The sequence below is a fragment of the Triturus cristatus genome, chromosome 4_2 (assembly GCF_964204655.1).
Source record: "Triturus cristatus chromosome 4_2, aTriCri1.1, whole genome shotgun sequence".
In the NCBI taxonomy this organism is placed as follows: domain Eukaryota; kingdom Metazoa; phylum Chordata; class Amphibia; order Caudata; family Salamandridae; genus Triturus; species Triturus cristatus.
Window position 1 is genome coordinate 960,179,543 of NC_140586.1, and position 26,242 is coordinate 960,205,784.

Genomic DNA, 26,242 nt, shown 5'->3' on the forward strand with positions numbered 1-26,242 from the left:
GCGGTCCTCTCCCAGATGGACGCCAAGGGCCTCGACCGACCTGTGGCCTTTATCAGCCGCCGACTGCTGCAGCGAGAACAGAGGTGGAGCACCATCGAGCGGGAGGCCTTCGCTGTGGTATGGGCTCTCAAGAATCTCCGGCCCTACCTGTTCGGCACCCACTTCAAGGTCCAAACTGACCACCGGCCCATGCGGTGGCTCATGCAAATGCGGGGCGAGAACCCCAAACTGTTGCGCTGGTCCATCTCGCTGCAAGGGATGGACTTCACTGTGGAACACCGGCCCGGCAACGACCACGCCAATGCTGACGGCCTGTCCCGATTCTTCCGCCTCGGCGAGGAGAACCCCCAAGAAGATGGGTGACTCTCCCTGCCTTCAGCTGGGGGGGACGCATGTGGGAGCCGGCCTCGTGGCGTGGTCCTGTTCCCCCTCGCTAAGCCGCACGAGGTCCCATGCACCTCGGGGCTCCTCCATTTTGGATTATACGTCACTCCACGTGACCACCTGCGTGACCCCGCTTCACCCGGCCTCTGTCCCAGCGAGGCCCGACATCGAGGCGCCAACCCCTGGCCCGGGGGGTACCACGTGAACCCTTCCCACTCCCGGCGGAGGGCAGTATCGATGGGACCCCCAACCGTCCTTCCACACCTAGGTGCGATCACCCCACAGCTCTCTGGGGCCTGGCGCCTTGAGGAAATATGAATTTTTATGATCAATTGTGTCCCCTATCTTAGACCCCAACGGCTCCATGTACATGCTACAAGTACATGTATGTTCCCTCCACTTCAAGCTATGAAGACGCAAATACAATTGTGTCCAACGTCAACATGTCCTCTTTCAGATCCGCCCTGAATGGGTCGAATATTCCGTTCCTAAGTATGCCTTGCCACCGTCTTTATATGGTGTACTTTTCACGTTTTTCAGCTCTGGCAAGTTAGGCCCTGAATTCTGCCATCGAGCCTTTTCCTGCCTTCTGCCTCTGAATGCTCCAGCCTGGACCTGCATCTGTATCCATGACCTTTGTCTTACTTCCTGCGCGGCTAACGGTGCCTGGCCCGGCCTGTTGCCTGCCAAAACTGTATTCAGCCTTCAAGTTATCTGCTCCGCTCCTCGAGAAATACATTCCTGTCTAGTAGTTTAGGTAAACATCCTTCCAGCTACAGAGCAAAGGGCCCGGCCTTACTGTCTCCGTGCAAGTAATTCATAGCTCCTGTTACCATGGTAGGCCCATGCCCCCTCGCATCTCCTGTAGACACGTAGACGCTTATACACGCACTAGCAGTCAGTATAGGATAGCCTCTGCCTGAGAGACCTTTCCTTCCAGATAATACAGTTCCTTAAACACAAGATATTAGATACGATTTGGGATTAGGTTGTTCTGACATCCCAGACTTCTGTCTCCTCATGTAGGGCTAAATGTCAAGTCCCCTTCACCCTTCAGTTACACGTCAGTTACACGTCATGCTCGAGTTGAGCACAAGTAAGGCAAAGTTCCAGTACAATTCCAGCAGATCACGCAACCCCCTCCAGGTATCCACCCACACATGACAAATTACCCATTATCATCAAGTGGACGCCCACATGGACGCCCACCTTCACGCCTACTTACACGCCCACATGCTCTTATCTCATTCTCTCTTGCTCTTTTGCTTACGTACAATTGAGAAATGTATATATACTGTACTCTGTGAATAATGTTTTGAGAATTTTGAGAATACTTTTGAGTCCCTTTCCAGATCCCTTGTGGTGATGGTAATATTCTCCCTTTGACTCGAGTTATTGGAATAAAGCCCTTTTTGAACCTGATACCACAGACTCAGCCTCTTGCTTTATGCATGATCTTATTAATATTCTGAAATTCTGAGAGCGTAATATTTTATTTACGACATAATGGCGCCCGAACAGTTCAATCTCTTTCCCCACACGCCGGAGATGACGGTCCAGTTTTGCCCCCTTCCATAGCCGTGACGGACTTCAAGCGCGCACGTCGCGGGTCTTCCCGCCAACTCCCTCAGGCCAACGAAGGGGACGGACTGCGACCAGGCATCCACACGAGGCGGTGAGGAACGCAGATTGTCCTACCCAGAGCCCACCTGCGAGAGAGCTGTGTCCGAGGTATACAGAGGCCCACCAGATTCCGAAGTTCCGAAGTATCCACGTCACGAGTCGAGTCCAGTCCAGTCTGGTCTAGTCCAGTCCAGAGTTTCCGAGGCCTTCTGTTCCGTTCCGTGCTTCCCGGTGAGTACCGTTGCTGGGGACGCATCTAGACGTGCACATTGGTTTGTGCCGGTCAAGACGGGTTTGGGTACACAGACCTGGTCTGCACTGTTTTAGCAGTGTATCTGTACTGTTTAGCAGTACATCTAGTATTATGCAGTTAGCTAGTTTTATTCTAATTATCGTTGTTCGTTTTAAAATGTTTTAATGTGTTTTAAATGTCGTGGTATGAGTGATTGTTCGATCTTCATTACTGTGTTTATTGTATTAATTGTGTTCAAGTCCGAGTAAGAATCAAGTAGCAAGGTTTAAGATGCCGTTATTCTCAAAATTAAGACAGATAAAAACTAGAAAAGGAATACTCGAGGAAGCCGTTCCCATTCCACCTAGGGACACTCCAGGGTACTTTATGTACCATAAACATGGCCTAGATGCCGTATTATATCTCGATTTGTGGGTGGACTACACCAAGGATTTAGCAGAGAATCAGAGATGGCCCGCTGCTGGGACATGGGATGCAGATTGCATCATGAGAGTAGAAGAAGCATTATGGAAAAAGAAAGCCAGACAGTCACAGAAAAATGCCATTGAATTATGGCGTAAAGAATCGCATAGACGCACAGAGAAAGCGCTCAGAAAAGAAGAGAAAAGTAGGGAGGATTCAGACAAAGCCCGAGAAAACGTATTAGTTGAGGAAGGTATCCGAGTAAAAGCAGAACAAGTAGACAGACAACGAAACACTCTTATGAAAGAGAAAATGTAGACCAGCTCGGAAGGATGCCATTAAGTTTTGGCGCAAGGAGTCACATAGAGGGGCGGAGTAAGTGTTTCACGAAGCAGAGAGAAGTAGACAGGAGTCTGGAAAAGCCAAGGAAAAGATGTTACAGGAGGAAGTGGAGCAGGTAAAATGAGCGCAGGCTGACAGAGAAAGAAATACTGACGTTGCTGGTATTTATTCCGTCCTTTCAGAGGACCTAGCAAGAGTGGCCCCAGTAGAAAGACCAGTTGGAGTGCCACCGCAAGCACCCCGATACATATGATAATGATATAGTAGCTCAAGTGTTCTTGAGCCTCCCGCCAAAAGATCGGCGCATGGCTGGTGTTTACATGGTCCAACGATTGATTACGTTGTTAAAAGGGAATTGAGAGGGGTGTAGCTAGAGAAAGAGCACCACCTGTGATTTGATGACACCCCTAATGTACAAAGTGTTAATGAAAAATAATTAGTGTTCCATTAAGGGTTTAGCTTGAGAAAAAAAATTGTGGGTATTTCGAATTTGCAAATTGTTCAAGAATACAGGTTTGTGTTCTTGGTGGTCCAGTGAGCCAATGTGCTGGGTCAAGTCGGTAAGATTATGACCCCCTGAGTGCAAATTGTATGTAAAAATAATTTTTCAATTGGGCGAATTATTGCAGTTTTTATGGAATTGAGTAGTCTTTTTGTCTTTGACAGCTTCAGAGTGAGGAGAAGGTGGGGGCTGTGTAGAGCAGAATGTGATGCAGAAATCGGAGACAGATTCTGACCTTGTAGCCAGTGTAGGTGGGGGCCGGTGAGAGGAGCAGAATAAAGGCACTGCTTAGAAAGCTTCTCTGACATCGCATCTGTGTAATGCCTGCAGCCGGAGAGCCTTGGGGGCCAGGAGTAGGAAAAACAAAAAAGTTGGCTGGCAGCCCAGGCTCAGGCCGCGCTGAGGGGCTATTTTTAGCTTCTCTGATAAGACAGGGCAGCTGAGAAATGTAAGTCGAGAAAGATTCCCTTGTTCTATTCTGTGCAAAACCAGTGCCCCGAGGAAATGTCTATGGAGAAGATTTGTTTTATTTTTTAGCAAATGTTATATTGCTTCTGGCCAGAAAGTAAAACGTTGCTCTTGCTTGGAATTTTAAGGGCTATATGCCTATATAAAAACGATTTTCAAATTCAGACATTTTTGAATTATGGCCACAAGCTGCCACCAGTTGCATTGGATAAATGATCCAGTGGTTACGGGTCTGTGAGGAAAGATGGGAGATGCATCTTCGACTAGGACATGAGGGTACATTGTGTACAAAGATGCATAGCTCATTTTTATAAAAAAAAGACAGGTTCGTGTGTTCTTCATTTTTGATTATTGTTGCTGATCCTGTGTGTCAGACTTGACACGGTGATTTCAGCTGACAGCTGGTCATCATTGGGATGACCCACTGTCAGATGGGGGTGTATAGGGCAGGTAAATCAGTTATTGATTATAAGCCTGACAAATTAAGCAGGCCAGAATGTTCACCTCTGAGCTGTAGGTACAGAAATTGGGCGTCGCTGCTCATTTATATATGTTAACGTAATTTGTCTATGCTTTCTGTGCTTGGTATACTGATGGCTTGGCATATGTATTTTATATATGTTTTGTTTTTGTGTTGTATTGACCAGTCTGTTTAGCGTTTAATACAAAGTTCTCCTGTGCAGTACAGAGATGGTCGTGACGACGGCAATCTTTGCACAGCGCTTGGCTGGAACTTGTTCACAATTACTAAATTTCACAGACATGATATTACCATTATCATGCTGTCAAAATAGCAGACAACACGTTATCAGTGTATGTCTAATTGGTGTTGGAGATGAATGAAACAAAAGAAAAAGGCTATGCAAGACTAAAATATTTTTCACATAACTGCCTTTCTCTTATAGACAGGCAGCCTCGGTCATATGTTTCCAGATTGGACATTAAGGAACAATTATGATCTGTACACTCGCATCTTAGCTCTTGAAGAGCCTGTTTTAGATAAGGACTGCCACCCCAGAGTGACAAATGAGGCTCGGTATTTAGGGTAATGAGAAAAAATCTGACAGGATTTCCTTTTTAAAGTTTGCTTTAGTAAGCTCATTCTTGTAAGTGGTGGCCCCAAAAGTTGACTTGTTTTTAAATTAGGCTATTGGGTTTGGGTTTCTGAAGGGAGACGTTTGAATATGAAAGGCGAGGGATGCAGTTTATTGTATAGGTGGAAATTATTGCAAAATGACTGATTTCTTTAGCAGATAAATTATTAATTATCAACATTAACAACGGTTCTTAAGCTTGGTTTTCCGAATATTTAGGTAATTTAGCATTCCTATTAGGGCCTCCTAGCATTAATATTGACTTCAGGTTGGTGTAGGTTCACATAATAGGGACATTTGCATATGAGATGTCATTTGGCCAGCCTATGAGCTCACACAATGAAGTTTGTACATTTGCTGGAGGGATTTCTCTTGAATTTCAACTGCGCTGTGCATCTCCTATAATTTTGCTTACGCCCAGTTGCTACACGCAGGGTTTGGTAGTGTTTGACAGCAGTGGAATCTGTTTCAGATTTCCTCCTGTCAAAAAGGGGGGAAGGAGGAGAATATTGGCTTTCTGCTGGCCCCTGAGGAGGTTCGCTTCCCGCTAGCCCCTTAAGAAATTAAGCCCCTTAGAAATTAGCCCCCTTAGAAATTAAGCCGAGGAAATAGGTATGGTGCTTTCCCCTTTTTCTCATGTTTTATTGTGATCTTTCAGGGGAATTAGTTGTGGGCACCGGAACGTATTCAATTGATTTCTGGTTTTTCACAGCCCAAGACACAAAAGGAGGTACGTGCATTCATTGGCCTCACTTCATATTGCAGGCAGTGGATTCCCCAGTATGCTTACATAGCCAAGCCCCTAATACAGTTGACGACACAGGAGGCAGCTTTTACTAAAGTCCTCTCTTGGACACAAGAACACACTGTGGCATTTGAAGAATTAAAGAGAGCTTTATGTCAAGCACCAGTTTTAGCAAACCCTGATTACAACAAATCGTTTATGCTTTTTGTGACAGAGCGGGATGGAACAGCACTATCTGTCCTAACACAAGATCATGCAGGAAAACACAAGCCCTGTGCTTATTTTTCTAGTACATTAGACCCAGTAGCACAGGCTTTGCCTGCGTGCCTAAAATCAGTTGCAGCAATGGCCTTAGCCATAAGACAAAGTGACTCGATAGTGCTGGGCCACCCTCTGACAGTACAAGTACCACACGCAGTAGAGGTTCTCTTGAACCGGACACAAACACAACACCTGACTGTAGCTAGACTGACAGGCTATGAGCTAACGTTATTTCAACGACACATAGAGATCAGACGATGCAACATACTGAATCCCGCTACCCTTTTGCCCTCCAGTACAGAAAGCGTTTCACCACACGACTGTGTTGAAGTAATACATACCGTGACTAAACCAAGACAAGACTTGACAGACGTTGCACTCCCAGACCCCGACCTAACACTATAAGTTGACGGCTCATGCATGAGGACAGGGGCGGGAGAATTAGTGGCAGCATATGCAGTGACTACTGATACTGTAATAATAGAGACTAAAAGAATAGACATATTGTCAGCACAAGCAGCAGAGCTCATCGCCCTGACACAAGCGTGCATAAGAGCTAAGCACCTGAGAGTAAACATTTACACCGATTCTGTGGCGAGAAAGAGGTTTCTTGACCTCTCATGGGGCCAAGATACAGCATGGCCCCCTTATTCAAGCCCTACTGGAAGAAATACATTTACCAACAGCCATAGCTATCCTAAAATGTAAAGCACATACTAGAGCCACAGATACCATTTCCCAAGGCAATGATCTGGCAGACCGAACTGCTAAACAGACAGCTCAGACCCCACTAGACATGACAAAGTTACAGGTTCAATCAGTGTCCAACGCCATGACAGTTAGGGATCCTTCCAAGGATGTACAAGGCATACAGACACATGCTACTATGGACGAATTAAAGAAATGGTCGGAACAAGGAGGGGTACTGACTGATCAGGGTTGGATGAATAAGGGCAAATCCACATGGTTTCTTCCTGATTCGATGGTACAAGTGATTATAAATACCGCACATAGTCCTGCACACTTAGGAGAGAAAGCAATGATAGATAGCTTACAGAATATATGGTTCAACAAGCACCTGCGTGCAGCAGCGAAACAAAAGGTCAGAACATGTATGATCTGTTGCCAATTCAATCCAGGTAAAGGCATTCCGATGGAACAAGGTGGATTCCATCCACCTGACCACCCTTTTGAAGTGCTCCAAATGGATTATATCCAAATAAACAGATGTAGAGGTTACAAATATGTCCTGGTACTAATGAAGCAGGTGTCCCTTCTGTTAGGGTATACCTGGAAATTCCATTGTGTGCGACATCCTGAAGCAGCAGGCCTTGTAGAAAGACATAATCAGACATTGAAAATTAGACTAGCAAAGATTTGCGCAGACAAAGGTGTAGATTGGATGGTAGCCCTACCGGTTGCCCTCTTTTACATGCGAATGGTAGCTCATTCTAGAACAGGCTTATCTCCCTATGAAGTGGTCTTTGGTAGACCACCAAATATGTGGGGCACTCCAATGCCTAAAAAGATTACTGATGTTGATAGTAACATGCTGACAGATTACCTGGCTTCCTTGATGTCTGCACTACTCTCTTGTTGTTCGCAGGTTGCTGCCGCCTTCCCTGACAACACCCAGGTCAAAGAATACTCCATCGCTCCTGGATGGAAGGCGCCGAAGTCAGTGCTCTGGACCACGGGGACGGCCGTTAAAGTCAAAGGGCGGAAAGGATGGTTGCACCTTCACCACTCTTTTACAAAGGAAAATACCTTTTTCAGACTTTTGAACACCATTTTCTAGAGGAGACTCCACAGCAGTTTCCTCAAGGCTAAACTTAGATCTAAAAAGTCAGAACCCGTTTGATCAATTAAGTCCACTAGGTGGTGAAGCGGTTGAACATGTATTCTGGCTTGCATAAGATCTTGGACAATAACATTAAAAAAAAAAGAGCAAGATAAGAAGCAAATACTGTAAAATATTACGTGGTAGATGTATAGTGACTGTGATTTTTCTATCTCTTCTGTGCATCACGATAATATGTATCAGCTTAATACTACATGCTATTTTTCCTCCTATTGCCTCACTCTTATACTCCTCCACTAATGATACCATAAAGCACACATTTAGTGATCTGCCATCCCATGAGCTATCATATCGACTTGCCTTACGCAGCAATACCTTTATTCAGATGCTGCACCATTCACATCAGGTTAGCAATGCTACAGACTGCTGGGTCTGTGGCCGACTTCCCCCGTATCAGAAGGTAAAGGGAGTCTTGCCTCTTTTTTCCTTTTCCGTTCTCCCATAATGGTTCTTGCGGAGCATGGTTTGCCTTAATGACATCCATCAACGGTGATGCCAAAGAATGTCAAGACAAGGAGTGTAGGGGCGAGTGGGTATGGGGTAACTTGAATAAAGTCATGAACAAAGCATGTTTCCCAGATGAAGAGGGTCTTCCCCAAATGAAAGGTACAGATCTAGAAAATGAAGAGTATCTGCAAGGAAATGCGACCCTCGATTTTATAGTGTTGAACGTAAAGCCCCAACACATGTCAGGTCCACCTTCAATTACTGTTCTGCCAGTGAAAAGGAACTTGTGTGTCAGAAAAGAAGGCTCAGTACATTTGGGGCACAGTGAGTGTGATACTATAATAGTATTCAAAGACAAAGGAAAGTCCTATTTCAGAGCATCACGACACACCTACTTTATTTGTGGCCAGACAGCCTATGTGCAACTACCCTTAGACTAGGGTGGGACGTGCTACATATCATTTCTTTCATTCCTAATAACGCACCGTCTGTATACAAAACAATAACAAGGCTCCACAAGATTGCCCAAAGCATACATCAAGACCCAGGCACGTGGACATGGTCCGGTTGGCTCTGGGGATTAATATCGGCTTGGGGATGGAAAGTGTTGACCGTCTGTGGGTTGATACTATTAATAATATTCAGTTGCTGCCTGTGTCTACAATGTGGGACAGCGATTTGCGGCCTGTGTGCCACATCATGTATTCCACGTTCAAGTTCTCATTCAAAATCCCGGAAGAAGCAAGAAGAGCAAATGATGTTACATGAACAGATTGATGGATTCCTGAGGATCGATATCTCATGAAGGGTCCGTAGGGGACAAGGAGGGAATGAGGAAATATGAATTTTTATGATCAATTGTGTCCCCTATCTTAGACCCCAACGGCTCCATGTACATGCTACAAGTACATGTATGTTCCCTCCACTTCAAGCTATGAAGACGCAAATACAATTGTGTCCAACGTCAACATGTCCTCTTTCAGATCCGCCCTGAATGGGTCGAATATTCCGTTCCTAAGTATGCCTTGCCACCGTCTTTATATGGTGTACTTTTCACGTTTTTCAGCTCTGGCAAGTTAGGCCCTGAATTCTGCCATCGAGCCTTTTCCTGCCTTCTGCCTCTGAATGCTCCAGCCTGGACCTGCATCTGTATCCATGACCTTTGTCTTACTTCCTGCGCGGCTAACGGTGCCTGGCCCGGCCTGTTGCCTGCCAAAACTGTATTCAGCCTTCAAGTTATCTGCTCCGCTCCTCGAGAAATACATTCCTGTCTAGTAGTTTAGGTAAACATCCTTCCAGCTACAGAGCAAAGGGCCCGGCCTTACTGTCTCCGTGCAAGTAATTCATAGCTCCTGTTACCATGGTAGGCCCATGCCCCCTCGCATCTCCTGTAGACACGTAGACGCTTATACACGCACTAGCAGTCAGTATAGGATAGCCTCTGCCTGAGAGACCTTTCCTTCCAGATAATACAGTTCCTTAAACACAAGATATTAGATACGATTTGGGATTAGGTTGTTCTGACATCCCAGACTTCTGTCTCCTCATGTAGGGCTAAATGTCAAGTCCCCTTCACCCTTCAGTTACACGTCAGTTACACGTCATGCTCGAGTTGAGCACAAGTAAGGCAAAGTTCCAGTACAATTCCAGCAGATCACGCAACCCCCTCCAGGTATCCACCCACACATGACAAATTACCCATTATCATCAAGTGGACGCCCACATGGACGCCCACCTTCACGCCTACTTACACGCCCACATGCTCTTATCTCATTCTCTCTTGCTCTTTTGCTTACGTACAATTGAGAAATGTATATATACTGTACTCTGTGAATAATGTTTTGAGAATATTGAGAATACTTTTGAGTCCCTTTCCAGATCCCTTGTGGTGATGGTAATATTCTCCCTTTGACTCGAGTTATTGGAATAAAGCCCTTTTTGAACCTGATACCACAGACTCAGCCTCTTGCTTTATGCATGATCTTATTAATATTCTGAAATTCTGAGAGCGTAATATTTTATTTACGACAGCCTCTCCTGCTGGGCGTCTGGCCGCGCCCTACCCGGCCTCTCCGACCCCTCCGGGCGCAAGGGTCCGGACATCAAAGGGCTCCAGTCCTATATCTGGGGCGACCCGACAACAGAACAATAGTTGTATCCCGGAGTCAAGAGCCCTGCTGATCGGATCGCAGCTGACCCCACGGAAGAAGACTCAACCTGAACCTACAATCTGAGCCCTGCTGACGACGTCGCGGCTCCACCGTGCTTAAAGATAGCGTGTATGACACACAAAGCCCTGCACCACAACGCACCTAGATATCTAACACAGAAGTTGACTATCTCTGGTGGGCTCAGATCTTCCAGAAGTGCGGAAAAACTATTACTAAAACCACAGAGATTCAACAAGAAAAAAACATACAACCGTACCTTCTCAGGAATGGCACCAAGAATCTGGAATGCTTTACCATCTGAAACCAGACTTAACCCCTCTATTGTCTCATTCAAAAAGGAAGTAAAATCAATTCTCATGGCCAAATTCACCTGATTAAGGCCCATTGTTCTGTGACGAACTAATACAGCGTGGCCATTACCCTGACTAGGACAAGGGACCTACTAAGCAATCTGGACATCCCATCTTCCTGTTGTTTGTCGCATGAGAATAGCGTCCTATTGTACCTGATCACCTTGCTTTTGTAACATGTTTTGCATATAGATGCTTCAATTTGTCTTTGGTTTATGTATAATACTTGATGTACTGTTAAGCGCTCTGATACCCGCAAGGGTCTTGTCCGCGCTCTATAAAACTTTCAAATAAATAAAATAAATAAATAAATAAAGACCTTCACGAACCTTGGGGCCCTGCTGACGCCGTCGCGGCCCGACCTTGTTGAACCTTACCATCAGAGCCCAGCTGACCTCGTTGCGGCTCGACCGAAGCGGACCTACCATCGGAGCCCTGCTGACTGTGTCGCGGCTCGACCCAAGCGGAACTACCACCCGAGCCCTGCAGACGCCGTCGCGGCTCCCCACGTCCGAGCCGCTCTGGGACCAGCACTCAAGGTCTGGCACAGAGTCCTCCCGTACCTGGTTGGTACTAAGACTGTCCCGCTACCCTATCCCTCTAACAGACATTGAGACTCTTACTGGATCCCTCGATCCCACTGTAAATACTGAACGTACTACTTCTGATAAAGAACCAAGTCAAGCAACTGCTATTGAGTCCTGTGTGGTGGTGTTACTGGGCCTAGTATGATCATAGGAGAAGCGGCGCTCGGCTATAACTTTGCGGTAGGAAGGTGCCCCGGAATAGTCTCCCCGACTCCCCGGTGGTCCTCCCTCCAACAGTGTGTGAGCTCTGAGGCTGCGCTGATGTCAGTGTGTGGGACCTCTGAGGCTGCGCTGACATCAGTGTGTGTGAGCTCTGAAGCTGTGCTGACGCCAGTGTGTGTGTGAGCTCTGAAGCTGTGCTGACGTCAGTGTGTGTGTGAGCTCTGAGGCTGTGCTGACATCAGTGTGTGTGTGTGAGCTCTGAGGCTGCACTGACGTCACAGTGTGTGTGAGCTCTGAGGCTGCGCTGACGTCACAGTGTGTGTGAGCTCTGAGGCTGAGCTGACGTCACAGGGTATGAGCTGAGGCTGTGCTGACGTCACAGGGTATGAGCTGTGGCTGTGCTTACGTCAGTGTATGAGCCCTGAGGCTGTGCTGACGCCATAGTGTGTGAGCTCTGAGGCTGTACTGACATCCGTGTATGAGCCCGGAGGCTGTGCTGACCTCACAGTGTATGAGCTCTGAGGCTGTGCTGACGTCACAGTGTATGAGCTATGAGGCTGAGCTGACGTCAGTGTGTAAGCTCTGAGGCTGTGCTGGCGTCACAGTGTATGAGCTCTGAGGCTGTGCTGACGTCAGTGTGTGTGTGTGTGTGTGTGTGAGAGAGCGCTGAGGCTGTGCTGATGTCAGTGTGTGTGTGAGTTTTTAGGCTGTGCTGACGTCAGTATGTGTGAGCTCTGAGGCTGTGCTGACATCAGTGTATGAGCTCTGAGGCTGTGCTGACGTCACAGTGTATGAGCTGAGGCTGTGCTGACGTCAGTGTGTGAGTGAGTGAGTGCTGAGGCTGTGCCGACATCAGTGTATGAGCCCTGAGGGTGTGCTGATGTCACAGTGTGTGAGCCATGAGGCTGTGCTGAGGTCCGTGTGTGTGAGCTCCGAGGCTGTGTTGACGTCAGTGTGTGTGTGTGAGTTCTGAGGCTGTGCTGATGTCAGTGTGTGTGTGAGCTCTGAGGCTGTGCGGACATCACAGTGTATGAGCTCTGAGGCTGTGCTGACGTCACAGTGTATGAGCTGAGGTTGTGCTGACGTCAGTGTGTGTGTGAGCTCTGAGGCTGTGCTGACATCAGTGTGTGTGAGCTCTGAGGCTGTGCTGATGTCACAGTGTATGAGCTCTGAGGCTGTGCTGACGTCACAGGGTATGAGCTGAGGCTGTGCCGACGTCACAGGGTATGAGCTGAGGCTGTGCTGACGTCAATGTATGAGCCCGGAGGCTGTGCTGACATCATAGTGTGTGAGCTCTGAGGCTGCGCTGACGTCAGTGTGTGGGAGCTCTGAGGCTGCGCTGACGTCAGTGTGTGGGAGCTCTGAGGCTGCGCTGACATCAGTGTGTGTGAGCTCTGAAGCTGTGCTGACGCCAGTGTGTGTGTGAGCTCTGAAGCTGTGCTGACGTCAGTGTGTGTGAGCTCTGAGGCTGCGCTGACGTCAGTGTGTGGGAGCTCTGAGGCTGTGCTGACGTCAGTGTGTGTGAGCTCTGAGGCTGCGCTGACGTCACAGTGTGTGTGAGCTCTGAGGCTGAGCTGACATCACAGGGTATGAGCTGAGGCTGTGCTGACATCACAGGGTATGAGCTGTGGCTGTGCTTACGTCAGTGTATGAGCCCTGAGGCTGTGCGGACGTCATAGTGTGTGAGCTCTGAGGCTGTACTGACATCAGTGTATGAGCCCGGAGGCTGTGCTGACCTCACAGTGTATGAGCTCTGAGGCTGTGCTGACGTCACAGTGTATGAGCTATGAGGTTGTGCTAACGTCACACGGTGGGAGCTCTGAGGCTGTGCTGACGTCACAGTGTATGAGCTTTGAGGCTGAGCTGACGTCAGTGTGTAAGCTCTGAGGCTGTGCTGGCGTCACAGTGTATGAGCTCTGAGGCTGTGCTGACGTCAGTGTGTGTGTGTGTGTGTGTGTGAGAGCGCTGAGGCTGTGCTGATGTCAGTGTGTGTGTGAGTTTTTAGGCTGTGCTGACGTCAGTATGTGTGAGCTCTGAGGCTGTGCTGACGTCAGTGTATGAGCTCTGAGGCTGTGCTGACGTCCGTGTATGAGCTGAGGCTGTGCTGACGTCAGTGTGTGAGTGAGTGAGTGCTGAGGCTGTGCTGACATCAGTGTATGAGCCCTGAGGCTGTGCTGATGTCACAGTGTGTGAGCTCTTAGGCTGTGCTGAGGTCCGTGTGTGTGAGCTCCGAGGCTGTGTTGACGTCAGTGTGTGTGTGTGTGAGTTCTGAGGCTGTGCTGATGTCAGTGTGTGTGTGAGCTCTGAGGCTGTGCGGACATCACAGTGTATGAGCTCTGAGGCTGTGCTGACGTCACAGTGTATGAGCTGAGGTTGTGCTGACGTCAGTGTGTGTGAGCTCTGAGGCTGTGCTGACATCAGTGTGTGTGAGCTCTGAGGCTGTGCTGACGTCACAGTGTATGAGCTGAGGCTGTGCTGACGTCACAGGGTATGAGCTGAGGCTGTGCCGACGTCACAGGGTATGAGCTGAGGCTGTGCTGACGTTAATGTATGAGCCCGGAGGCAGTGCTGACGTCATAGTGTGTGAGCTCTGAGGCTGCGCTGACGTCAGTGTGTGGGAGCTCTGAGGCTGCGCTGACGTCAGTGTGTGGGAGCTCTGAGGCTGCGCTGACATCAGTGTGTGTGAGCTCTGAAGCTGTGCTGACGCCAGTGTGTGTGTGAGCTCTGAAGCTGTGCTGACGTCAGTGTGTGTGTGAGCTCTGAGGCTGCGCTGACGTCACAGTGTGTGTGAGCTCTGAGGCTGCGCTGACGTCACAGTGTGTGTGAGCTCTGAGACTGAGCTGATGTCACAGGGTATGAGCTGAGGCTGTGCTGACGTCACAGGGTATGAGCTGTGGCTGTGCTTACGTCAGTGTATGAGCCCAGAGGCTGTGCTGACGTCATAGTGTGTGAGCTCTGAGGCTGTACTGACATCAGTGTATGAGCCCTGAGGCTGTGCTGACCTCACAGTGTATGAGCTCTGAGGCTGTGCTGAAGTCAGTGTGTGTGAGCTCTGAGGATGTGCTGACGTCACAGTGTGAGCTCTGAGGCTGTGCTGACATCAGTGTGTGTGCGCGCTGAGGATGTGCTGACGTCATAGTGTATGAGCCCTGACGCTGTGCTGACGTCAGTGTGTGTGTGAGCACTGAGGCTGTGCTGACGTCAAAGTGTAAACTCTGAGGCTGTGACGACGTCAGTCAGTGTGAGCTCTGAGGGTGTGCTGATATCACAGTGTCTGAGCTCTGAGGCTGTGCTAACGTAAGTGTGGGTATGAGCCCAGAGGCTGTGCTGATGTCACAGTGAGCTCTGAGGCTGTGCTGACATCAGTGTGAGAGCTGAGGCTGTGTCGACGTCAGTGTGGGAGCTCTGAGGCTGTGCTGACGTCACAGTGTATGAGCTCTGCTGACGTTACAGTGTATGAGCTCGGAGGCTGTGCTGACATTCGAGTGTATGAGCCCTGAGGCTGTGCTGACATCACAGTGTATGAGCTCTGAGGCTGTGCTGACGTCAGTGTGTGTGAGCCCTGAGGCTGTGCTGACATCACAGTGTATGAGCTCTGAGTCTGTGCTGACATCAGTGTGTGTGAGCGCTGAGGCTGTGCTGACGTAAGTGGGTGTGAGTTCTGAGGCTGTGCTGACATCACAGTGTATGAGCCCAGAGGCTGTGCTGATGTCACAGTGAGCTCTGAGGCTGAGTACTAGCCCAGTAACACCACCACACAGGACTCGACACGGGTATCAGTTCTCATATATCTTTATCGGTAATTATCGTAGGTTTCTTTGGCAATATGTACAGGTGGATCGAGGGATCCGAAAAGAGTCTCAATGTCTTTGTGGGGAAGGGGTAGCGGGACAGTCTCAGTTTCAGCCTGGTACGGGGGTACCCTGCGCCCAGGTATTAAGCCTTAAGCTGGGAGGGACTCCGGGAGTCGGAGCGTCGGGAGCCGGACACAAGGGCGGCTCGAAGAGGTCGAGCCGCGACGGAGTCAGCAGGGCTCGGAGGGTCAGTTCAGCTAGCTCGAGCCGCGACGAAGTCAGCAGGGCTCCGATGGTAGTTCAGCGAGGTTGGGCCGCGACGGCGTCAGCAGGGCCCCGAGGTTTCCGTGAGGATCTTATTCTCAGCAAGGTGGAGCCGCGACGCAGTCAGCAGGGCTCGAGGTGCAGTTCCAGGCAAGAGTCTTTTCTCCGTAGGGTCAGCCGCGATCCGATCAGCAGGGCTCTCGACTCCAGGATACAACTACTGTCCTGGTGCGGGTTCGCCCCAGATATAGGTCTGGAGCCCTTTGATGTCCGGACCCTTGCGTCCGTGGGGGTGGAGAGGCCGGGCAGGGAGAGGCCAGACGCCCAGCGGGAGAGGCGCCAATGCCCAGGGAGGCCGGAGAGCGATCGCACCCAGGCGTTGGGGGACGGTTGGGGGTCCCATTGAAACTCCCCTCCTCCGGGATCGGGGGGATTGGTCACGTGGTGCCCCCTGGCCGGATCTTGGTGCCTCGATGTCGGGGTTTCGCTGGGGCCGCGGCCGGGGGGGGGCCGGGTCACGTTGGCTGGTGCGGGTAGATGTGTACAATCCAGGGGGGACCCCGAAGGGTGAAGAGGTCCCCGGTCGGCCTGAAAAGGGGGCCAGGACCACGCCACAAGGCCAGGTCCAACAGGCGTCCCCCCCAGCCGCAGGCAGGGAGAGTCACCCATCTCCTTGGGGGTTCTCCTCGCCAAGGCGGAAGAAACAGGACAGGCCGTCGGCATTGGCGTGGTCGTTGCCGGGCCGGTGTTCCACTGTGAAGTCCATCCCTTGCAGAGAGATGGACCATCGCAACAACTTCGGGTTTTCTTCTCTCATTTGCAATAACCACCGCAAGGGCCGGTGGTCGGTTTGGACCCGGAAGTGGGTGCCGAAGAGGTAGGGCCGGAGCTTTTTGAGGGCCCATACCACGGCGAAGGACTCTCGCTCGATGGTGCTCCATCTCTGCTCTCGGGGCAGCAGTCGCCGGCTGATGAAGGCCACTGGTCTGTCAAGGCCTTCCGAATTTACTTGGGACAAGACCGCCCCAATTCCGTACTCCGAGGCATCGGTCTGAAATAGGAATTCCTTGCTGTAGTCGGGGGCTTGCAGCACAGGAGCGGTACAAATTGCTGTCTTGAGGGTCTCGAAGGCCGCCTGGCAGCGGGGCGTCCAGTTCCCCTTTTTGGGTTGCTTCTTAGACGTAAGCTCCGTGAGGGGTCCCACAATGCTCCCATAGTTTTGGATGAACCGCCGGTAATAGCCCGTGAGGCACAGGAAGGCCCGGACAGCGGTTTGAGTGGCTGGGGGCTCCCAGGCCTGGATGGCGTCAACTTTTGGCTGGAGGGGAGCCACCTGGCCGCTCCCCACTTGATGACCCAGATAGGTCACGGATCCCTGGCCTAACTGGCATTTGCTGGCCTTTATCGTGAGTCCGGCTCTCTGGAGGGCGGCCAGAAACTCCCCGAGGTGCCCCAGGTGCTCGGCTCAGTGGCTGCTGAATACGGCAATATCGTCCAGGTAGGCGGCGCTGAACGCTTCCAGCCCGGCCAGGACCTTGTTCACTAGTCTTTGGAAGGTTGCCGGGGCATTCTTCATGCCGAAGGGCATCACCCGAAAGTGGTAGTGCCCATCGGGAGTGGAGAAGGCGGATCGCTCCTGGGTGCCGGGGGTGAGCCTGATCTGCCAGTATACGGCAGTGAGGTCGAAGGTGCTTAGGTAGCGGGCTGCTCCTAGGCGGTCGATTAGTTCGTCTGCCCGAGGAATGGGATGGGCATCGGTCTTGGTGACGGCATTCAACCCTCGGTAGTCCACGCAAAATCTGAGTTCCGGGGTGGTGCCTGGGGCGGCGGCCTTCGGCACCAGGACCACTGGGCTGGCCCAGGGACTGTCGGAAGGTTCGATGACCCCGAGGGCTAGCATCTTGGCGACCTCGGCTTGGATGCAGGCACGCACTCGGTCGGGCACCCTGTAGGCTCGGTGTCGCACGGGGGTGCTGTCCCCGGTGTCGACGTCGTGGACGCACCAGGGAGTGACCCCGGGAGTGAGGGAGAAGAGGGCAGCGAAGGGTTGCAGCAGCTGTTGACAGTCGTGGCGCTGTTCCGAGGTCAGGGCGGTGGAGAGTTTGACACCCTCTATGGAGCCGTCTTGGTCGGAGGTCCTCAGGAGGTCGGGTAGGGGCTCGGAGTCGCCTTCGCCCCCATCGTCGGTAGCTAGCAGCAGGCTTAGTTCCGTTCGGGCAAAGTGGGGTTTGAGCCGGTTTGCGTGTAGAACCCGGAGGGGGTTCCTGGGGGACTCCAGGTCGACTAGGTAGGTGACGGGGCTCTTCTTCTCCACCACCTTGAAGGGCCCGGTCCATTTGTCCTGGAGGGCACAGGGGTCCACGGGCGACATGACCCAGACTTGCTGGCCTGGCTCGAACTCAATGGAGGAGGCGTTCTGGTCATACCAGCGTTTCATGTCCTCTTGGCTGGCCTCGAGGTTGGCCTCGGCCAGTGCCCGGAACCTCCGGGTTTGGTTCTGCAGGGTCAGGAGGTACCGGTAGACGTCGGGAGGGGCATTTCGGATGTTCGTCTCCCAGCCTTCCTTGACCAGGCTGAGGGGACCTCGGACAGGGTGTGCGTACAAGAGTTCGAAGGGGCTGAACCCTAGAGACTTCTGCGGGACCTCCCGATAGGCAAATAGGAGGCAGGGCAGCAGGACATCCCATTTCCGCCTCAGGGGCTCTTCCAGGCCCTTGATCATCCCTTTCAGTACTCTGTTAAAACGTTCGACTAGTCCGTTCCCCTGGGGGTGGTACGGGGTGGTGAACTTATAGGTGACCCCGCATTGTTGCCATACGGACCGCATGTATTTCGATATAAAGTTCGTACCTCGGTCGCTCACCACTTCCTGGGGGAACCCCACTCTCGAGAAGATTCCCATCAAGGCCCGGCCCACCACGGGGGCTGTCACAGTTCGGAGAGGGATGGCCTCAGGGTATCGGGTGGCGTGGTCGACTAGGACGAGGATGAAGCGGTGACCCAGGGAGGTTCGGGGGTCCAGGGGCCCCACTATGTCGATTCCTACTCGCTCAAACGGGGTGTTGACCACCGGGAAGGGCTGGAGAGGGGCTTTGACCTGTCCCCCAGTCTTCCCGCTGGCTTGGCAGGTCGGGCAGGTCCGGCAGTGATTGTCCACGTCCTTACGCATTCAGGGCCAGTAGAAGTGGGTCACCAGGCGGCTGTATGTTTTGTCTTGCCCCAGGTGCCCGGCGAGGGGCACATCATGTGCCAGATTGAGGAGGAAACCTCGGAATCGGAGGGGGACCACCAGCACTCGACCGGCCCCTAGTTCTGCGATCTTCTGCTCGCTGTAGAGAAGGTCATTGTCCCAATAGACCCAGTGCGTTCCCGTTTGGTCACCGGCGGCCTGGGCGGCCGCCTGCTGTTGGGTCCCCTCGAGGGAGGGGCAGGTTTTCTGTTCTTGCTGGAACTGTTCCCTTGTGAGGCCCCCGTCGTGGCGTTATTGAGCAAGTTCAGGGAGTTCGCCGAGGGAGGCGATCTCGTTCTGGGGAAGTTCGGACGGCCCGGCATCCGCGTCGGGTTCCTCCTCGACCGAGGAAGGTGGTGGTTCGGGCCCCTCGGGCTCGTCGGGGGCCGCCGCTACGGTTGGTCGGTGGGCCTGAGCGGTCATGGGCCGTGTGGTGGCGCAGGCCCATTCGGGCAGTTCCAGCATCCCTAGATGCTCCCGGCGCTCAACCTGGGCCCAGGGGGAACTTTCCAGGTCGTTCCCCAGGAGGCAGTCCACCAGGGCGTCGTCGCGGACGGTCACTTTCAGCAGGCCTGGGCACAGTACATGAGGCAGGATCTGTTCAGAGATCACCAGGTGGCAGCGGACAGCGGTCACGCTGGCTCCAGTGTCACGGAGGGCTTCGGCCCGGCATCCATTAATGGTGACCCACTGCTGGTATTTCTGGGTGTTGCTCGGGATGGGGGTTTGGGGCACCATTTCTCGGCTGCCCAGGCATACGAGGGACATGGCGGCCGGCTCCCACTCGGTGGACCCGGCGTCGGTGTTCTCTTCCTCCTCCTCCCCTTCCCCCAGGGCGGTGGCCGCCAGCTGTCGGGGCGGGGGCCCGGTGGCCCCGCTTCGTTGGTTCAAGGGGCAGGTTGGGTCACTGGCATGGTGCCCTGGTTGTTGGCAGCTGTAGCAGGTTACCGTTGGCCGAGGTCCTGGTCGGGCTGGGGTTGTCCCCCTTCGTGCTAGGGTCGGGGACGTGCGGTTCGAGGGCGGACCCCGAGGAGGACTCCGGGGCGGCCCTGCTGTAAAGTCTCGGTTCCGGTTTGACCCTCCTCCTCCGCCGCGCTGGCAGGGGGGTCCTGTGGCGTTCCGCTGGTACTCCCCCCATCGAGTTTCGGGGGACCCGGGTGTTCACCCACCGATCGGCCTCGACGGCGAGCTTCCGCGGCTCGGTCAGTTTGCTGTCGAGGAGGTGCTGTCTTAGCTCGACGAAACAGTTGTTGGAGAGGTGCTCCCAGACAATGAGGTCAAACAGCTGCTCGTAGGAGGTGAAATTGCTGCCCTTGACCCACCCTTCCAGGGCTCTGCTAAAAAAGTCGACGTACTCCACCCAAGTGGTACCGGGGAGTTTCTTGCAGTCTCGGAAGCGCTGGCAGTACATTTCTGCAGTGAGGCCATAGCGGGTGAGCAGGGCCTCCTTCATGTGATCGTACGAGGTCATCACGTCGTCCGGGAGCTGTAGCAGGGTGTCTCGACCCTCGCTGAGGAATCGTCCCCATAGGCCGGCACCCCAATCCTTCCGGGGTACCCGATGGGAGGTCATGGCCACTTCGTAGGCTTTGAACCATTGTTGGATGTCGTCGTTCTTGTAGTATTCTTTGACGACATCCTTGGGGATATGTACCTTCGCCTCTGTCGGCGGAGGAGTGTCCTTGTTTCCGGGGGTGCCGGTCTCCCCCTTTTTGGACTTAAGTTCAAGCTCCTTGAGGCTCCGCTCGTGCTCGAGGGTTAGCCTTTTCTCCTCCAGTTCTCTGTGCCGTTTTTTTTCCTCAATCTCTTCTTGCAACCGTAGTTGCTCTAGGGCCAACTTCTTTTCCGCCAGCAGGAGTTCTCCGTCCAGCCGGAGTCGTGCGAGTTCTAACTCATGGGTCCGGACCCTCTCCCGCTCCCGTATCTCTTCTGGGGATAGGCCGGCTTCCATGTTGTTTCTTCCCCCATTTGCCGGGGCCGTGGTTGGCTGTAAGGCTACGTTTAGTTCTGACGTTCCTTCGTTTTGGGGCGACGCTACTTCAGACTCTACCCAGGCTCTTAGGGCTTTCTGCATGTCCTCTTTTGAGGCTAATCCGGTGGTCGAAATGCCTTTGTCTTTACAGAACTGTTTGAGTTCTTTGTGGGTATATTCCTCCAACCGTTCTTGTTGGAACCCCGCGGTCGTGGTGGTCTCCTGGCTGCTCATGGTTAATCTGCGTCTGGTTAGGTAGCGGGTGAGTTACTTGCTGTACGATTTGCGTCCGGCTCGGATCCCGTCGCTGGCCACCAAATGTTGGATGGTGGACCTCTGGGGAGTCGGCGGCACCACCCCGTGGCACTCCTTACTGCAAGGAAGTAGCCGAGCGCCGCTGAGAAGCCTCCTAGGAGAGGTCCTTCCCCTATAATCGTACTAGCCCAGTAACACCACCACACAGGACTCGACACGGGTATCAGTTCTCATATATCTTTATCGGTAATTATCGTAGGTTTCTTTGGCAATATGTACAGGTGGATCGAGGGATCCGAAAAGAGTCTCAATGTCTTTGTGGGGAAGGGGTAGCGGGACAGTCTCAGTTTCAGCCTGGTACGGGGGTACCCTGCGCCCAGGTATTAAGCCTCAAGCTGGGAGGGACTCCGGGAGTCAGAGCGTCGGGAGCCGGACACAAGGGCGGCTCGAAGAGGTCGAGCCACAACGGAGTCAGCAGGACTCGGAGGGTCAGTTCAGCTAGCTCGAGCCGCGACGAAGTCAGCAGGGCTCCGATGGTAGTTCAGCGAGGTTGGGCCGCGACGGCGTCAGCAGGGCCCCGAGGTTTCCGTGAGGATCTTATTCTCAGCAAGGTGGAGCCGCGACGCAGTCAGCAGGGCTCGAGGTACAGTTCCAGGCAAGAGTCTTTTCTCCGTAGGGTCAGCCGCGATCCGATCAGCAGGGCTCTCGACTCCAGGATACAACTACTGTCCTGGTGCGGGTTCGCCCCAGATATAGGTCTGGAGCCCTTTGATGTCCGGACCCTTGCGTCCGGGGGGCGGAGAGGCCGGGCTGGGAGAGGCCAGACGCCCAGCGGGAGAGGCGCCAGTGCCCAGGGAGGCCGGAGAGCGATCGCACCCAGGCGTTGGGGGACGGTTGGGGGTCCCATCAAAACTCCCCTCCTCCGGGATCGGGGGATTGGCCACGTGGTGCCCCCTGGCCGGATCTTGGTGCCTCGATGTCGGGGTTTCGCTGGGGCCGCGGCCGGGGGGGCCGGGTCCCGTTGGCTGGTGCGGGTAGATGTGTACAATCCAGGGGGGACCCCGAAGGGTGAAGAGGTCCCCGGTCGGCCTGAAAAGGGGGCCAGGACCACGCCACGAGGCCGGGTCCAACAATAATCAGTGGGTGCAATGAGGGCCCACCCTACTCCTCTCCAGGATTCACCTCCGCTGACCCCTGCTGGGACACTTCCCGCTGACAGGAATCCAGGGAATGCTATCCTCACGGTCGATCTCCGGCATGGATCCAGGGTAAAGTCGGATCCTGACGTCAGTCTGTGTGAGCTCTGAGGATGTGCTGACGTCAGTATGTGTGAGCTCTGGGGCTGTGCTGATGTCAATGTATGTGAGCTTTGAGGCTGTGCTGACGTCACAGTGTGTGAGCTCTGGAGCTGTGCTGAAGTCACAGTGTATGAGCTCTGAGGCTGTGCTGACGTCACAGTGTATGAGCTATGTCACACGGTGGGAGCTCTGAGGCTGTGCTGACATCACAGTGTATGAGCTTTGAGGCTGAGCTGACGTCAGTGTGTGAGCTCTGAGGCTGTGCTGGCGTCACAGTGTATGAGCTCTGAGGCTGTGCTGACGTCAGTGTGTGTGTGTGTGTGTGTGTGTGTGTGTGTGTGTGTGTGTGTGAGAGAGCGCTGAGGCTGTGCTGATGTCACAGTGTATGATCCCTGAGGCTCTGCTGATGTCAGTGTGTGTGTGAGCTCTGAGGCTGTGCTGACCGTCAGTGAGTGAGTGCTGAGGCTGTGCCGAAGTCAGTGTATGAGCCCTGAGGCTGTGCTGATGTCACAGTGTGTGAGCTCTGAGGCTGTGCTGAGGTCCGTGTGTGTGAGCTCCGAGGCAGTGTTGACATCAGTGTGTGTGTGAGTTCTGAGGCTGTGCGGACGTCACAGTGTATGAGCTCTGAGGCTGTGCTGACGTCACAGTGTATGCGCTGAGGTTGTGCTGACGTCAGTGTGTGTGTGTGTGAGCTCTGAGGCTGTGCTGACATCAGTGTGTGTGACCTCTGAGGCTGTGCTGACGTCACAGTGTATGAGCTCTGAGGCTGTGCTGACGTCAGTGTGTGTGAGCTCTGGGGCTGTGCTGATTTCAATGTATGTGAGCTCTGAGGCTGTGCTGACGTCACAGTGTGTGAGCTCTGGAGCTGTGCTGAAGTCACAGTGTATGAGCTCTGAGGCTGTGCTGACGTCACAGTGTATGAGCTATGAGGTTGTGCTAACGTCACACGGTGGGAGCTCTGAGGCTGTGCTGACGTCACAGTGTATGAGCTTTGAGGCTGAGCTGACGTCAGTGTGTGAGCTCTGAGGCTGTGCTGACGTCAGCGTGTGTGTGTGTGTGTGTGTGTGGGAGAGAGCGCTGAGGCTGTGCTGATGTCACAGTGTATGAGCCCTGAGGCTGTGCTGATGTCAGTGTGTGTGTGTGTGTGAGTTTTTAGGCTGTGCTGACGTCAGTATGTGTGAGCTCTGAGGCTGTGCTGACATCAGTGTATGAGCTCTGAGGCTGTGCTGACGTCACAGTGTATGAGCTGAGGCTGTGCTGACGTCAGTGTGTGAGTGCTGAGGCTGTGCCGACGTCAGTGTATGAGCCCTGAGGCTGTGCTGATGTCACAGTGTGTGAGCTCTGAGGCTGTGCTGAGGTCCGTGTGTGTGATCTCCGAGGCTGTGTTGACGTCAGTGTGTGTGTGAGTTCTGAGGCTGTGCTGACGTCAGTGTGTGTGTGAGCTCTGAGGCTGTGCGGACATAACAGTGTATGAGCTCTGAGGCTGTGCTGACGTCACAGTGTATGAGCTGAGGTTGTGCTGATGTCAGTGTATGTGTGAGCTCTGAGGCTCTGCTGACATCAGTGTGTGTGAGCTCTGAGGCTGTGCTGATGTCACAGTGTATGAGCTCTGAGGCTGTGCTGACGTCACAGGGTATGAGCTGAGGCTGTGCCGACGTCACAGGGTATGAGCTGAGGCTGTGCTGACGTCATAGTGTGTGAGCTCTGAGGCTGCGCTGACGTCAGTGTGTGGGAGCTCTGAAGCTGTGCTGACGCCAGTGTGTGTGTGTGAGCTCTGAAGCTGTGCTGACATCAGTGTGTGTGAGCTCTGAGGCTGCGCTGACGTCACAGTCTGGGAGCTCTGAGGCTGTGCTGACGTCACAGTGTGGAAGCTCTTAGGCTGTGCTGACGTCATTGAGTGGGTGAGCTTTGAGGCCGTGCTGATGTCAGTGTGTGTGTGTGAGCTCTGAGGCTGTGCTGACGTCAGTGTGTGTGTGTGTGTGTGTGATCTCTGAGGCTGTGACGACGTCAGTCAGTTTGAGCTCTGAGGCTGTGCTGACGTCACAGTGTGAGCGCTCTGAGGCTGCGCTGACGTCACAGGGTGTGAGCTGAGGCTGTGCCGACGTCACAGGGTATGAGCTGAGGCTGTGCTGACGTCAATGTATGAGCCCGGAGGCTGTGCTGACGTCAGTGTGGGCTCTGAGGCTGTGCTGACGTCAGTGTGTTGAGCTCTGAGGCTGTGCTGACGTCATCAACTGGAGTGGGAGGGGCAGGAATGTGTGGGGGGGGGGGAGGAGTGATTAGATGGAGCAGCAGCATCCTGAAAACTAATTAACCGGTCTGGATAATCAGTTGGTGAAATGAGGGTCCACCCTACTCCTCCCCAGGACTCACCTCCGCTGACCCCTGCTGGGACACTCCCCGCTGACAGGAATCCAGGGAATGCTATCCTCACGGTCGATCTCCGGCAGGGATCCAGGGTAAAGTCGGATCCTGTGCAGATCCCGAGAGCTGACAGAGGACGGGAGAGAAGCTTCGGGAAACAGGAGTCTACCCAACGAGGAATGTGGTAGGCCTGCGAGTTGTACTGCGCATGATCAGATCATGACAAACCGTCACCAAAGTACAGCGCATGCCCAGATCACGTGTTACTCACCACCAAAGCACATCGCATGCTCAGATCATGGATAAACCGTCACCAGAGCTCAGCGCATGCTCAGATCAAGGTCACCACGGCAACCGAGCACAGCGCATGCTTAGATCAAGGGCCCCTCCTAACCAAGCAGTACGCATGCTCAGATAATGGGCAGCGCGCCGACAGAGCACAGCGAATGCTCACATCATGTGAAAGTTGCAACCAAGTACTACGCGTGCTCAAATCATGGGCAAAGAGCCCCTCAGATCAAGAGCATCTCGACAACCAAGGTAATCGAGCACAGCGCATGCTCACATCATGTGCAATCCGTCTCCTATACAGTGCGCACGTTCAGATCAGTGACACTGCGTCAACCATGCACTGAGAATGCTCAGATAATGGGCTGCGGGACAACAGAGCACAGCGCATGCTCACATCATGTGCAAACCGTCTCCTATACAGTGTGCACGTTAAGATCAGTGACACTGCGTCCACCATGCACTGACCATGCTCAGATAACGGGTTTCGGGCCAACAGAGCAGAGCGCATGCTCAGATCAAGGGCATCGCAGCAACCACGGTAATAGAGCACAGCGCATGCTCAGATCATGTGCAATCCGTCTCCTATACAGTGCGCACGTTCAGATCAGTGACACTGCGTCAACCATGCACTGAGAATGCTCAGATAATGGGCTGCGGGACAACAGAGCACAGCGCATGCTCAGATCAAGGGCATCGCTGCAGCCACGGTAATAGAGCACAGCGCATGCTCAGATCATGTGCAAACCGTCTCCTATACAGTGTGCACGTTAAGATCAGTGACACTGCGTCAACCATGCACTGACCATGCTCAGATAATGGGTTTCGGGCCAACAGAGCAGAGCGCATGCTCAGATCAAGGGCACCTTGGCAACCAAGCACAGCGCGTGCTCAAATCATGGGCAAAGCGCCAACAATCCATTGCGCATGCTCCGTGTCACGGGCGCCTTCAACCGTGTTCTGCGTAAGTGAGAGGTACTTGACCTGTTTTTAATTACATTTTGGCAGTCCACGCGGCACCCCTTTACACTGTCCTACTCCCTGCTGACGAGAGGCAACTACCTCGAAACACGTGTCCAGGGATGGCTAAATGCAACACATACTGTTCTCTTTACACATCGTGGCA

General features: G+C 52.9%; 1 long non-coding RNA gene across 1 annotated transcript in view; it reads right to left on the reverse strand.

Moving 5' to 3' along the window:
* LOC146839124 (uncharacterized) overlaps window positions 1-25,044 on the reverse strand; it is a 129,083-nt gene extending 104,039 nt beyond the window's left edge. Inside the window, exon 1 of the long non-coding RNA XR_014960793.1 lies at window positions 24,838-25,044. This is a non-coding gene — a long non-coding RNA (uncharacterized LOC146839124). The remainder of the gene's footprint in view (window positions 1-24,837) is intronic.
* Window positions 25,045-26,242: the final 1,198 nt, after the last annotated feature.